Here is a 14,993-nt window from a genome sequence, read left to right on the forward strand (position 1 = left end):
GCTCCATATGCCTTGGGGTGGCCAAAAAAAAAAAAGCACACTTGAATAGTAGGAGACTTGTCAGGGTCCACTTGAGAGATGAGGATTTGACTCTGGCAGAGGCAGGAGGATGAGAGAAAGGCAGGATGTGGAGATGTAAAGAAGGTGGGATCTTAAGACTGGAGCAGGACTCCTGGGCAAGGCAAGAAGGGGAGGAAGACTCCACGCAGCCAAGAGGATTTGCTGGTTGGAGCTCATCTCTCCACTCACAATAGAACTCAGAGTGGGGGTGGGGTGGGGTGGGGTGGGGTGGTGGAGCTGGCAGGGAACCACTTTGGACATGCTGACATCGGGTGTCCGTGACACGTGGGATGGTGGTGCTCGGTAGGCAGTCGATTGTTTGGGTCTGGATCAACAGCCTGGGCTGGAGCGACCTAGAGGGAGAGGGCCAGAGGGCTGTCCTGAGAGGCAGGGAGTTCACGTCATGGGAGTCAGAGAGGGACGTTTAAGAAGGAGGAAGTGATGCCAAGGTCACATGCCATTAAGAGGTCAAGGGAGGAAAGGATTCTGTGAGGCAGAGGTCCCTCCCTGGTGACTTCCGCCTGGAAAGTTACAGGCATTAGTAAGGGTGGAAGCTGACCACAGTGGGTCAGGCATGGATTGAGGGCTGAGAAGGGAGGAAATAGTGGAGAACAGTGCTGGGGGATGGGCGGGTGGGGAGCCAAGGATGGACACCTAGGCTGGTGGTGATGACGACGACAATAGCAGTGGTAACAGCAGCAGCTTTGATGAGAGCCGGCTTGCCAGGCACTGTGCTAAGCATCTACTATGCTCTTTGCAACAGCACCGACAGAGATTTGATTCTAGTTCTCATTTTATAGGGAAGGAAAAACAAACTCAGAGCACATAGAGCCCAGAGCCAGCAGGTGCAGATGCAGGATCTGAACCCTGCTTTTAACCATGGGGTCCGGCCAAAGCATCAATAAGGGGGCTGCTCTGGGGCTAGTTCAGAACTCATGGTCCCCTTCTCTCCAAGCCTCTCCCCATCTGTAGCTCTACTACTAATTCACTGTCATTTATTTAATCCGCCACCATTTGTTGACCCCTATGACATGCCAGAAAATGGGCCAGGCACTAGGGCCACAGAAAGGATCAAAGCAGGTTGCCGCCCTGCAGCCCCCCACCCCCACCCCCCGCCGCCCTGGGGTGGGGGGTGGGTGGGGGGAGAGGAAATGCTGGCTGGTGGGCAGGCAAACCACACCACCCAGTGTGATGTGTTATAATGGAGGGTGGACCGCTTACTGAGGGCACCCTGGAGAAGCAGCTCCAGCATCTGCCGGGGAAGTCAGGCAAAGCTCCTTGGAGGAGGCAGGGTCTGAGCTATGGCTGGAAGGTGACCAGGAATTTGCTTGGTAGCCAGGCAAGGGAGAGCATCCCAGGCCAAGGTCAAGTGCATGTACATGCTAGCCTGAGAGCCCTGCTGTGTTCAAGGGGTTCAAGTGTTCGGTGAAGGAGGAGTGCAAAATGGGGGTTGGGAGGAAAGGGATCAGGGCATCTTACCTGCGGTCCAGAAATGATCTCAGGAACGTGGAGTCCCGTGGAAGGTGCCAAGCAGATGCAGATGTTGCAAAGTTCAGCAGCCACAGCAGAGCTGGTGGTCAGAGGGGTAAAGGTGGAAAATGGAGTGACTTCTAAAATTATCGCAAGTAGAGTTCCCGTCGTGGCTCCGTGGTTAACGAATCTGACTAGTATCCATGAGGACACAGGTTCGATCCTTGGCTTCGCTCAGTGGGTTAAGGATCTGGCGTTGCCATGAGTTGCGGTGTAGGCCGCAGATTCGGCTCAGATCTGGCATTGCTGTGGCTGTGGCGCAGGCCAGACCTTCCAGCTGTGATTCAACTGCTAGGCTGGGTGCCTCCATGTGCTGCAGTTGCGGCCCTAAAAAGAAAAAAAAAGTAAAATTATTACAAGTGCTGGAATGTTAGTTTCATAGGGCAGTGATTTTCTTTTATTGAAATAAGTTGATTTGCAGTATTTAGTTTCAAGTGTACAGCAAAATAATATATATATTTACTTTTCAGATTTTTTTTCCATTATAGGTTTTTACAAGATACTGAAAGTAGTTCTTTGTGTTATAAAATAAATCCTCCTTGCTTACCTATTTTTTTTTTTTTTTTTTTTTTGTCTTTTTGCTATTTCTTTGGGCCGCTCCCACGGCATATGGAGGTTCCCAGGCTAGGGGTCCAATCGGAGCTGTAGCCACCGGCCTACACCAGAGCCACAGCAACGCGGGATCCGAGCCGCATCTGCAGCCTACACCACAGCTCACGGCAATGCCGGATCGTCAACCCACTGAGCAAGGGCAGGGATCGAACCCGCAACCTCACGGTTCCTAGTCGGATTCGCTAACCACTGCGCCACGACCGGAACTCCCCTATTTTATGTATAGTAGTTTTGCATCTGTTAATCCCATTCCCCTAATTTAGCCCTCCTCCTCTTTCCCCTTTGGTAGCCATAGAAACCAGTTTGTTTCTATGTCTGTGAATCCGTTTCTGTTTTGTACGATTTTTTAGATTTCATATACAAGTGACATAACATTTGTCTTTGTCTAAGTGAAGTAATTCACTAAGTGTGATATTCTCTAGGTACATTCGTGTTGCTGCAAATGACAATGCTTCATTCTTTTTTTTTTATTTTTTTTTTATTTTCCCACTGTACAGCAAGGGGGTCAGGTTATCCTTACATGTATACATTACAATTACAGTTTTTCCCCCACAATGCTTCATTCTTTTTTATGGCTGAGTAATATTCATATATATACACACACACATATATGTATACACACACACACACACGCACACATATATACATACACAGGCCACTTCTCCCTAAATACACACACCCACACACCCACACACCCACACATGCGCGCGCGCGCGCACACACACACACACACACCACTTCTCCTTAAATCGTAAACCAGTCATCTGTTGATGGGCACTTGGGTTGCTTCCACGTCTTGGTTATTATAAATGGTGCATTATGAACATTGGGCTGCATATATCTTTTCAAATTAAGAGTTTTTGGAGTTCCCGTCGTGGCGCAATAGTTAACGAATCCGACTAGGAACCATGAGGTTGTGGGTTCGATCCCTGCTCTTGCTCAGTGGGTTAAGGATCTGGCGTTGCCGTGGCTCTGGCGTAGGCCCGTGGCTACAGCTCCGATTCGACCTCTAGCCTGGGAACCTCCATATGCCGCGGGAGCAGCCCAAAGAAATAGCAAAAAAAAAAAAAAAGAGTTTTCATCTTTTCTGGATATATGCTTAGGAGTGAGATTGCTGGATCGTATGGTAGCACTATTTTTAATTTTTTAGGGAACCTCCATAGTGTCCTCCATAGTGGTTGTACCAATTTACGTTCTCACCAACAGTGTAGGAGGGTCCCTTTTTCTCCACACCCTCTCCAGCATGTAGTGTTTTGTTTTTATCTTTTTAGGGCCACATCTGGGGCACATGGAGCTTCCCGGGCTAGGGGTCAAATTGGAGATGTAGCCCCTGGCCTACACCACAGCCACAGCAACACAGGATCTGAGCCACATCAGCAACCTACACCACAACTCACGGCAACGCCGGATCCTTAACCCGCTGAGCAAGGCCAGGGATCAAACCCGCATCCTCGTGGATCCTAGTTGGGTTCATTAACTGCTGAGCCACAAATGGAACTCCCTGTAGACTTTTTGATGATGGCCATTCTGACCAGTATAAGGTGGTATACCCCACTGTAGTTTTGATTTGCATTTCTCTAATAATTAGTGATGTAGAGCATCTTTTCATGTGTCTCTTGGCCAACTGTGTGTCTTCTTTGGGGAAATGCCTGTTTAGGTCTTCTATAGGGCAGTGATTTTTTTTTTTATGCATTGTATATATCTCAAGCACCAGTGCCTGGCACATAGTAGGTACTCAGTTAATACTTGTCGAATGAATGAATGGGCCAATGGATGCATGCTCGAACGTCTGTGGCAGAGGTAGAGTTCCTGGACTGGAGTGTCAGTGGGGATAGAGAGAAGGAACACGTAGGGGATGAAATCGAGAGAAGCGGATAATTGACAGTTGGTGGTCACAGAGTGGGAGGGTGATGCCCAGGTTTCTCCCTCAAACAACTGGACTCCTGAAGAAGGAAGGAGGAGCAGAACTGGGAGCAAGTTCGTGAGTTCAGGTTGCGCTTGCCACATTTGAAGTCCAGTGGACCGACCATCCCAGAAGCGGATTGGTTGTGTGTATCACTTTAAAAATTGTAAAAAGCCTTTGAAGCCGAGGTAATAGTCTGTCTACCTTGACACCCTGAAAAAATATTCAGAGATATCTTTGAGCGTTGTCAGCAGTAGACGGTAACCGAAGCCCTGGCGTGGGTGAGATCACGCTGGAAAGCCATGCAGGTGTAGAGAGCAGAAAGCCAAGGCCAGAGGCTCAGGGGACAACGGCACTTAAGAGGGGGTCCGGGGGAGGGGGGCACCAGGCAAGGAGCATGAAGGAGAACATCCAGAGAAGGAGGAGGAATTCCAGAAGAAGTGGTATCATGGAAACCAGGGAGGAGAGAGGAAGGAGGAAGAGTGGCGTGCAGGGCAGGTGTCTTAGAGCGGGGCAGCTGGTCCAGCGTGGCAGGGGGAGGTGGCAGCAGATTGGGTGAGGAGGGAGAGTGTGAGCGTAGGTATCCTTCCTGGGAGCTGGGCTGGGAGCCAGAGGGAGACAGGACAGCAGGAGAGGAGGAGGCAAGGTCAGGGAGGTGTGGCCTGTCATTTACTGGTCAGTCTCCAGCACCAGGGCCCAGGTGGGCCAGAGGGGGCGCATTGCTTCCCCCCAGAGAAGGGCGGAAGCAAAGGATGGGGACTGATGAGTGTGTGCACAGGATTTTTCTGCTTCGTAGCATGTATTTTTTTCCTATATTTTTTCAGCTTTCTATTATTATTGTTATTTTGCTTTTTAGGGCCACGCCTGTGTCATGTGGAGGTTCCCAGGCTAGGGGTCGAATTGGAACTACGGATGCTGGCCTACACCACAGCCAGAGAAATGCCAGACCTATACTACAGCCAGAGCAATGCCAGATCTGAGCTGCACCTTTGACTTACACAACAGATCCTTAACCCACTCGGCAAGGCCAGGGATCGAACCCACAACCTCATGGATACTAGTCAGATTTGTTTCCACTGAGCCGCAATGGGAACTCCCTCAGTTTTCTATTTTTAAATCAATATTTATGGTGTAATTTATATGCAGTAAAATGCACAATATTTTAAGTGTGCAAGTGATGACTTTTTTGGTTTTTTGCTGCACCCATGGCATATGTGAAGTTCCCAGCCCCACAGCTGTAACCAGAGCCACAACAGTGACAATGGCAGATCCTTAACCCACTGAGCTGCAAGGGAACCCCATCTTTTGCTAACTGTTTAGAGCTGTGTAACCACAACCCTAGTAAAGATATAGAGCATCTCCATCTTCCCAGAAAGTTCCTTCATATCCCACTGCAGTCACCGCCCGCCCCAGCCCCAGGCAACACAGATCCTGTTTCTATCACTAATAGATCTCAGTAGATTCCTTTTGCTGGTTCTAGAACATCATACGAGTAGAATCTTAGTCTATGTTCTCTTCTGTGTTTGGCTTCTCTAGATCAACACTGTATTTTCTGGGAGTTCCTGTTGTGGCTCAGTGGTTAACAAATCCAACTAGGAACCATGAGGTTGCAGGTTCCATCCCTGGCCTTGCTCAGTGGGTTCAGGATCCAGAATTGCTGTGAACTATGGTGTAGGTTGCAGATGCGGCTCGGATCCTGTGTGGCTGTGGCTGTGACATTGGCTGGTGGCTACAGCTCCGATTGGACCCCTAGCCTGGGAACCTCCATATGCCTCGGGAGCAGGCCTAGAAAAGGCAAAAAGACAAAAGCAAAAAACAAACGAACAAACAAAACACTGTATTTTCTTTCTGAAGTGGAAGCAAAGCCATAAATAGGGGGGGCTCAGGTGGCGGGCAGGGCAGGGAGCCCTTGGCGACTGGGGGATAGAACTAGGGCCAGGCAGGGCATGGGGACAACAGGTGAGCAGTGCTCCCCAAGTGTGGCAGAAATGGGGAATGCAGCCATGTGGATCTAGGATCAGGTATGAGGCTGTGCTGAGGGCGTTGAGAATGCTGGGGTGCAGCAGACCTTGGGCACGGCAGGGGGAGGCCCGAGGGCTGGCGTGGTGTGAGGATGAGGGAGCCTGGACTCAGAGATAGACCCCAAAGGCTGTTAGGATGGCGGGAGCTGGGATTCAAAATCCTGGAGTCACGCCCGACTCCTCCTTCTCACCTGCGGTTGGCTGGCCACTTCTGTGCAACTGAACCGTCTCTGGAATCCTTCCCTCTGTTTCTTGACCCTGGTCCAGGCCCGCAGCTCCTTGAGCTTGAACCTCTGCTCTCCCTCTTGTGGACATTCTTCATCCTGATCTGCAAGCTTTCCCTGACCTAACTCCTTCCCCTCAGCCTCCGAATGGGCTCAGGCCAGCTCCATCTAAAAGGCCACCCCCTTGGCCTAGTCTCTCCGTCCCTCTGTTTCCTATTCCTGCTGTGCATCAGGTTTTGTTTTTGTGTATGTGTTTGGTTTGTTTTGTTTGAATATTGTCTTCCTCTTTTTTTTTTTTTTTTTTTTTTTGAGAAATTACTTATTTATTGGAGTACCCGTCGGGGTGCAGTGGTTCACGAATCTGACTAGGAACCAAGAGGTTGCAGGTTCGGTCCCTGGCCTTGCTCAGTGGATTAAGGATCCGGCGTTGCCATGAGCTGTGGTGTAGGTTGCAGACGCGGCTCAGATCCTGCGTTGCTGTGGCTCTGATGTAGGCCGGTGGCTACAGCTCTGAGTAGACCCCTAGCCTGGGAACCTCCATATGCCGCAGGAGCGGCCCTAGAAAAGGCAAAAAAAAAAAGACAATTTACTTATTACTTATTTATTTAGCTGTGCCCATGTCATACAGAAATTCCCAGCCCAGGGATCCAACCTGAGCCATAGCAGGGACCATGCCAGATCCTCAATCTCTAGGCCACCAAGGAAACTCCTCTGCTCTGCTTCACAAATCAAGAGACCAGACTAAAAGCTCAGATGCCACATGTTCAGACCTAACCCTCTGGTTGCCCCTCGTCCCTGCTGAAATTGCTCTGCCAAAGGTCACTCACAGCCATTTGTCGTGGATGTTTTCTAGGGGCTACGGCTGTCCAGTGTCCCCGTCTCTATTTCGGGAGAACACTCCATTGGGTGATCCACCCTAGAACTCTCCACCTACCTCACCAATGCCAAGTGCTTTTGCCATCGGCCTTCTCCATCTCAGCTGATGCCAACCTGATCTTTCTAGTTGTTCAGGCCCAAAGTCAGCAATCAGTTCTTTTTTTTTTTTTTAATTAAAAAAAATTTTTTTTTGTCTTTTCTAGGGCCACACTTGAGGCATATGGAGGTTCCCACGCTAGGGGTATAGTTGGAGCTACAGCTGCCGGCCTACACCACAGCCACAGCAATATTGGATCTGAGCCATGTCTGCAACCTACACCACAGCTCATGGCAATGCCAGATCCTTAACCCACTCAGTGGGGCCAGGGATCGAACCTGCAACCTCATGGTTCCTAGTTGGATTCGTTAACCACTGAGCCACGACGGGAAGTCCTCAGCAATCAGTTCCGGTTCCTCTCCCACATCCACTCTGTCAGCAGATCCTGCTGGCTCAACTTTCACAATACTCGCAGAGTCTGATGACTTCCCACCTGCCCTCTGTTATCCTCTCCCCTGGATTATTGTGGTAGCTTCCTAACCAGCTGCCCTGCCTCCAACCTTGCCCCTGCCATCTGGTCCCTGCACAGTGGCGGGAGCGATCCCCTTAAACTGTACCCTGATCAGGTCACTCCTGGGCTCCACGTCCTCCAGGAGTTCCCGCTTGGGAAGCCCAAGTCCATACAGGGGCCAACAAGGTCCTATAAAGTCAGCTGCCCTGTCCCTCTGGCCTCATCTGCACTCTTCCTCTTGCTCACATGCTGTGACCGCATTGCTTCCTTGCTGTTTCCTGTGCACAACAGGCACCCATCCTGCCTCCCCAGTTAGGCTCTCTTGACCACCGATCCTCTCCCACCACTCCCAGTCTTCCTCACACTTTTTCTTTGTTCTTAGCCTTCTACATTACTCACATATTTATACCTTTTTTTTTTTTTTTTGCTTTTTAGGGCTGCACCTGCCACATATGGAAGTTCCCAGGCTAGGGGTCGAATCAGAGCTACGGCTGCCAGCCTACACCACAGCCACAGCAACGCAGGGTCCAAGCCACATCTGCGACCTACACCACAGTTCATGGCAACGCGGGATCCTTAACCCACTGAACGGGGCCAGGGATCGAACCCAAATCCCCATGGAGACTACATCAGGTCCTTAACCTGCTGAGCCACAATGGGAACTCCAGAACTAAAGGAATTCTGAGTCTCTGTCTTAGTGCCCTAGGCCCTGAGGTATGGCCACGTGGTGATCCAGCCTCTCCAGTCTGAAGACTTCAGGCTCTGCTCTGAGGACCAAGCGACCAGAACAGAGGTTGCGGGGGAGGGGTTCCCTCTTTATGGCTTTGCTGGTGGTACCCAGTGGGGGGTGCTTCATTCTGCTGAGAAACAGCTGTGCTTTTTGCTTTTCAGGCTCCACCTCTGGGTGGGGGGGGGGGTCCCCTCCCACTTCTCTGTTTTTGCTAAGAAGCCAAAGTCAGTGTCCTCATCCCTCTGACGGGTTCATCTCAGAATCACGAAGACCAGTCGCTCCTCCGTCATTGTCCTCATAACCTCTTCCGTGGCATTTGGTCCCCTAGACCGCCCTGCATGTCTCACTCTCTCATGTGGCTCAGCTGTCTTTGCCGGGCTCCTTTCCCCCGCCTGTCCCGTGGAAGGGGTTCCTCTTCTGGATCCACATGACTCTTCCTGGAAATGCTTATTCACACCTGTCATTTGTCCCTTGGCCCATGTGCTTGTGACTTAGTCTCGACAGCACTCTAGTCCAGCCCACCTTTCCCGGGTCTCCTCAGGCCACACCCACTTGGATCTGGTTCCTGGGAACCCAGACCCAAACAGAACTTGACATCTCCCCGCCCCTGGGCCCCTCTTCTGTAGGTTCCACTTCAGTTAATAGCCTCCACCTTCTCTCCCAAGACACAACCCCAGGGTCCGTCTCAGCTCTTTCTCTCTTACTCTGAGTCAGCCACCAATTTCCATAAGATCTACCTCTTCAACACCTCTTAGGAGTTCCAGTTGTGGCTCAGCAGTATTCATGAGTATGCAGGTTCAATCCCTGGCCTCTCTCAGTAGGTTAAGGATCCAGCGTTGCCATGAGCTATGGTGTAGGTCACAGACAAGGCTCAGATCCTACATTGCTGTGGTTGTGGCATAGGCTGGCAGCTGTAGCTCTGACTCGACCCCTAGCCTGGGAACTTCCATAGGCTACAGGTGCAGCCCTAAAAAGCAAGACAGAGTTCCTGTCATGGTGCAGCGGAAATGAATCTGACTGGGAACCGTGAGGTTGCAGTTTCAATCCCTGGCCTCACTCAGTAGATTAAGGATCCGGCGTTGCTGTGAGCTGTGATGTAGGTTGCAGACAGGCTCAGATCTGATGTTGCTGTGGCTGTGGTGTAGGCCGGCAGCTATAGCTCCAATTGGACCCCTAGCCTGGGAACCTCCATATGCCGCAGGTACAGCCCTAAAAAGCCAAAAAAAAAAAAAAAAAAAAAAGACAAAAGACAAAAGACAAAAAGCAAACGAAAACCACCCCTTAACCTGAAAAGTTTTCCTGTTGCCCCTAAACAGCCTTCTTTCAGCCCTGAGCATCCTTGCAGCCAACCTCAGCAGCTGCCTCCCAGAACCATCTTCCTTGTCACTGGACCTTCCACGTGGTTCCTGGAACCAACCTCTGCACCACATTCCTGCTGGGCATTGAATGTGCGGGTTCCAGGACCCCACCTCAGGCAGGGAGACCGCCCCCAGGTCTGAAGACAGACACTCTAGCTGAGAGAACAGACAGCCCCCCCCCCCCCCCCGCCTCAGTCTCTGGCCCATTTGGGCTGAGAGAGAACCCACCCAGCTTCGCATTCACACTCATCTTGCAACACTCATGAGAAACAGGCCATTCCGAATGAATGGAGAGTGTCCTTGCTTTGAATGAAACACCAATGAGGGATAACTTCAGCTCCTTATTGAGTCAAATTCGAGACATTGTCATGTTATAAACACCATTTCTCAAGAGAGCAGCGAGCAGCGTGGAGACATATGGGCAGCAGAGAGGCTGAGCTTCTTCAGTTCCCTCCAACCTGCTTGTCCCCTCCTGCATCCCACCCACAGCCCGCAGGAGGCCTCGGCTTCAGCCAGGGCTCCTGGTTCCCCTCCTCCCTAGTCTTCTGGCTACAGGTGCTGCTGATTCTCCTTCAATCCCTGTCCATGCTCAGGGTCACTGCCTCGCTTTAGGTCTTTACCAGCACTTTCTGCAACTTGGGTGAGTGACCCAATGAGTCAGAGCCTCCATTTTCCTCATCTGTAAAGTAGGCTTTCTCTCTCTTGGCTGCGGCTTGATGTGGGATCTCAGTTCCCAAACTAGGGATTGAACCCAGACCACAATGGTGAAGGCACCAAATCCTATCCACTAGACCACCAGGGAACTCCCAGTCTTTTTCTTTTAAACACAGGTAAGCTTTCACTAGATCAAGTGCAAGCACCTAGCACAGGGTCAGTTTAAGCTGAGAATTCAGGAAATGCTCCTTCCCGCTTCCCTTTTTGCCACCTCACCCCCTCCCTTGCTAAGTCTGGTCCTGTGATTTCGTTTGCTTAAAAGGGTTCCATAATTCCCCATCCTACTTGATAAAGACCAAATTTCTTTGGTCTCTGAGTTCTGGATCTTTGAGTTCTGGTTCCTGTCCTCGCCACTGTTCAGCCACACTGACCTACTTCATTTTCAAAAACACAGTCATTCCAAAGTATTGTCCCACAGATTACTTGCTGGCTCTAAAGGAAGAAAATGCAACTTCTTTTTTTTTTTTTTTAGGGCCGCACCCGCAGCATATGGAGGTTCCCAGGCTAGGGGTCCAACCAGAACTGTAGCCTCTGGCCTACGCCATAGCCACAGCGACACGGGATCGAGCTGCGTCTGCAACCTTCACACAGGTCAGGGATCGAACCCGCATCCTCATGGTTGCTAGTCGGGTTTGTTAACCACTGAGCCACGACGGGAACTCCCAAGAAAATGCAACTTCTTTTTTTTTTTTTTTTTTTTTTTTGTCTTTTTAGGTCCGCACCCACGGCCTATGGAAGTGCCTAGGCTAGGGGTCCAATGGAAGCTGTAGCTGCCAGCCTACACCACAGCCACAGCAATGCCATATCCAAGTCATGTCTGTGACCTATGCCGCAGCTCACTGCAACGCTGGATCCTTAACCCACTGAGCGAGGCCAGGGATTGAACCCACATCCTCATGGATACTAGTTGGGTTCGTTACCGCTGAGCCACAATGGGAACTCCATGCAACATCGTAGTAGAGGGATTGGCTGTCCCCAATGGGACCTGCTAATCAGAGCATTCCATCACAGGACCGGCTCTCAGCACTGAGGACATCCTGAAGGAGGACGCAGCATCGCCCAGGAAGGGTTTTTGCCAGTGTGGCCAACCTGAACCTGGTTGAGCCTGTAGATCTAATTTCCATTTTGCTGGAAATACAGGGTAAACAACACCTTGAGGAATCAATCAGAGAAATTTAGACGGTGGGGCAGGATGTCCATAATTTACTAAAATACTTTCGCAAATCAACTCAGTGGCATAAGGGGAAAAAAGATTACACTAGATTTAAATGTGGCTGAAGAGACATAACCGCATGCAACATATGGACCTTATTTAGAACAAATCAAAAAGCATTTTGGGGAGACAATTAGGGAAATTGGAACAGGGGCTGGGTATTAGATGATATATGGAATTATTATTATTTTTGTTAAGGGGTGATCCTTAGATGGTACTCAGAAAATTTCATGAAGTATTAGAGGGTAAACTGTCATGCAAACTTGGAATCGCTTTAAAATATTTCAGCAAGGGGGTTCCTGCTCTGGTGCAAAGCAGACTCTGGCTGGAGGTTTGATTCCTGGCCCCCCCACCAAGGGTTGAAGGATCCAGCATTGCCACAGTAGGTCACAACTGTGGCTCAGGCCATATGTTGCAGGCTAGAAAAGGAAAAACTTTTTTTTTTTCAGCAAAAAAGGATAAATATACTACAATGTTAGTAATTACGAACAACGCCTCATCCAGGTAATGGATACACGGGTTTCATTTTACTTTTGTATTTCTCTTTAGGTTGAAATATACATAATCAAAAAGATTTTTTAAAATGTATTTGAGCAAGTTCCCTAGTGGCCTAGCTTCAGCTCAGGTCACTGCTGTGGCTCGGTTTAGCTCCCTTGATCCCTGCCTCTGAAATTTACGAATGCCTCAGGCATGGTCAAAAGAAGAAAAAAGCATTTGAGTGCCAATTATGTACTAGTCATGGAGTTAAGGCAAAAACTGATGTGGCCCTTGAAACATAAGAGTATGGTGTGTTTCAAGAGGAGACATGAGGAGTTCCCATCGTGGCTCAGTGGTTAAAGAATCCAACTAGGATGGAGTTCCCGTCGTGGCGCAGTGGTTAACGAATCCGACTAGGAACCATGAGGTTGCAGGTTCGATCCCTGCCCTTGCTCAGTGGGTTAACGATCCGGCGTTGCCGTGAGCTGTGGTGTAGGTTGCAGACGCGGCTCGGATCCCGCGTTGCTGTGGCTCTGGTGTAGGCCGGTGGCTACAGCTCCGATTCGACCCCTAGCCTGGGAACCTCCACATGCCGAGGGAGCGGCCCAAGAAATAGCAAAAAGACAAAAAAAAAAAAAAAAAAAAGAATCCAACTAGGAACCATGAGGTTGCGGGTTCAATCCCTGGCCTTGCTCAGTAGGTTAAGGATCCGGCATTGCCGTAAGCTGTGGTGTAGTTTGCAGATGCAGCTTGGATCCCGTGTTGCTGTGGCTCTGGCATAGGCTGATGGCTACAGCTCCAACTGGACCTCTAGCCTGGGAACCTCCATATGCCACGGGAGCGGCCCTAGAAATGGCAAAAAGACAAAAAAAAAAAAAAAAAAAAAAGAGGAGAGGTGAATAATCACGTAAACCATTTGAACGAATGCACAGTGCCAAGTGGATGAAACTGCTTTGAAGGAAAGGTCCGCAGGTCTTGGGCTGGGGGGTGGGATGATGATGGAAGCTCATCTGGTCACAGTCTGGACGGGTCAGGAGTGGTTTTTTTCCCAGGAAGGAATCAGTGGAGCCTGGACCAGAAGCAGGTGTGGGCCAGGTATAGGGGGGCGGGAGGTGGGGGAAAGTGTATGGTTCGAAGGAACAGTATCGGCTAAGGGAGGGAGGGGGGCGAGCTGGCTGCTTACAAAAGGGGGGCCTGAGTGGCCGAAGGGAGAGAGGCCAGCACAGGGGAGGCGGAAGGTGAGGGAACCCATCTGGTAGGGTTGTCAGGCTATTACTATAACCTACTTGTGAGCCAAACTAATGGAAACTAACTAATGGTTTCCCTCTCCATCCTGAAAGCAATGGGAAACCATCAAAAGGTTTTGAACAGAGGGTAACATAATCCAATCTGTGGCCTAGGAAGATAACCAGGGGCTATAGAGAGGGCCCGCAAGATATGGGGGTGCTTCTGGGGCGGCCAGAATGGAGGTGGGAAGAAGCAGACATGGGGTGTGTCATGACCCCCTGACTTGCCAGCGCTTTGGCTCCACGGTGCCAGGATGACGTCTGGGGGTGGAAGGAGGAGCCATACATTGGAACAGGCTTTCCTGGGAGCAGAACTCGGGGCAGAGGAGGCAGGCGGCTGATGGTTTGGGACAGGTTGTGTTTGTGGGGCTTTTGAAGTGCCTGAGGTAGAGGCCAAGAGGGTGTGGGGTGTCTTGGTCAGAGCTGAGAATCCAGATGGTAACTGCCTGATGGACACAGAAGAGTGTCCAGAGGAGTTCCCGTTGTGGCTCAGTGGTAATGAACTCGACTAGTATCCATAAGGATGCAAGTTTGATCCCTGGCGTCGCTCAGTGTGTTAAGGATCCAGCATTGCTATGAGTTGCAGTGTAGACTGCAGACGAGGTTTGGATCTGGCGTGGCTGTGGCTGTGGTGTAGGCTGGCAGCTACAGCTTCCATTGGACCCCTAGCCTGGGAACCTCCAGAAGCCCTACTCCCCCGGGTTCAGCCCTAAACGAAAAAAAGACACACACTCAAAAAAAAGAAGAGTGTCCAGAGAGAGAAGAGGAAAGTTCTAGAGCAAACTGAAGGAGCCTCGACTTTGGGGCTGAGAAGGGAAGAATAAGCCTGGGCTGAAGACAGAGAGGGAACAGCTCCTGAGACCAGACGACACCAGGAAATTGTGATGCACGGAAGATGAGGGACTAGAAGGTTCCTAGAGAGAGGAAGGGGCTGAGCCTGTGGAATACTGTGGCGAGGTCAAGAAAGGAGGGCTGATGAGCGCCTGCCAGTTTTGATGCGATGGAGGCCACCAGAACCTCTGCAGGAGCTATTTTGGCAGTGGGTGGGGGTGGAAGCAGATGGAAGGGGGCTGAGGAGGAAGTGGGAAGTGAGAAAAGGAAGACAGTGTGTAGACAGCTCTGGGGGGAAGTTCAGCTGTGAAGGGGAGGAGAGAGAGATGGGGCTAGAGCCCGTGGGGTCAAGATTGGGCCTTTTTTTTTTTTTTTTTGCTTTCAGGGCTACACCCACGGCATATAGAAGTTCCCAGGCTATGGGTCAAATCAGAGATGCAGCTGCCAGCCTATGCCAAGCCACATCTTCAGTCTACACCACCACTCATAGCAACGCCAGATCCTTAACCCACTGAGCAAGGCCAGGGATTGAACCCACAACCTCATGGTTCCTAGTCAGATTCATTAACCACTAAGCCACAATGGGAACTCCTATTTTATTTTTAAATGA

This window comes from Sus scrofa, chromosome 12 (assembly GCF_054392235.1).
Source record: "Sus scrofa isolate SSC_HxYL_T2T_F1_AM1 chromosome 12, Sscrofa_HxYL_maternal_Yorkshire_Landrace_v2.0, whole genome shotgun sequence".
Lineage (NCBI taxonomy): Eukaryota > Metazoa > Chordata > Mammalia > Artiodactyla > Suidae > Sus > Sus scrofa.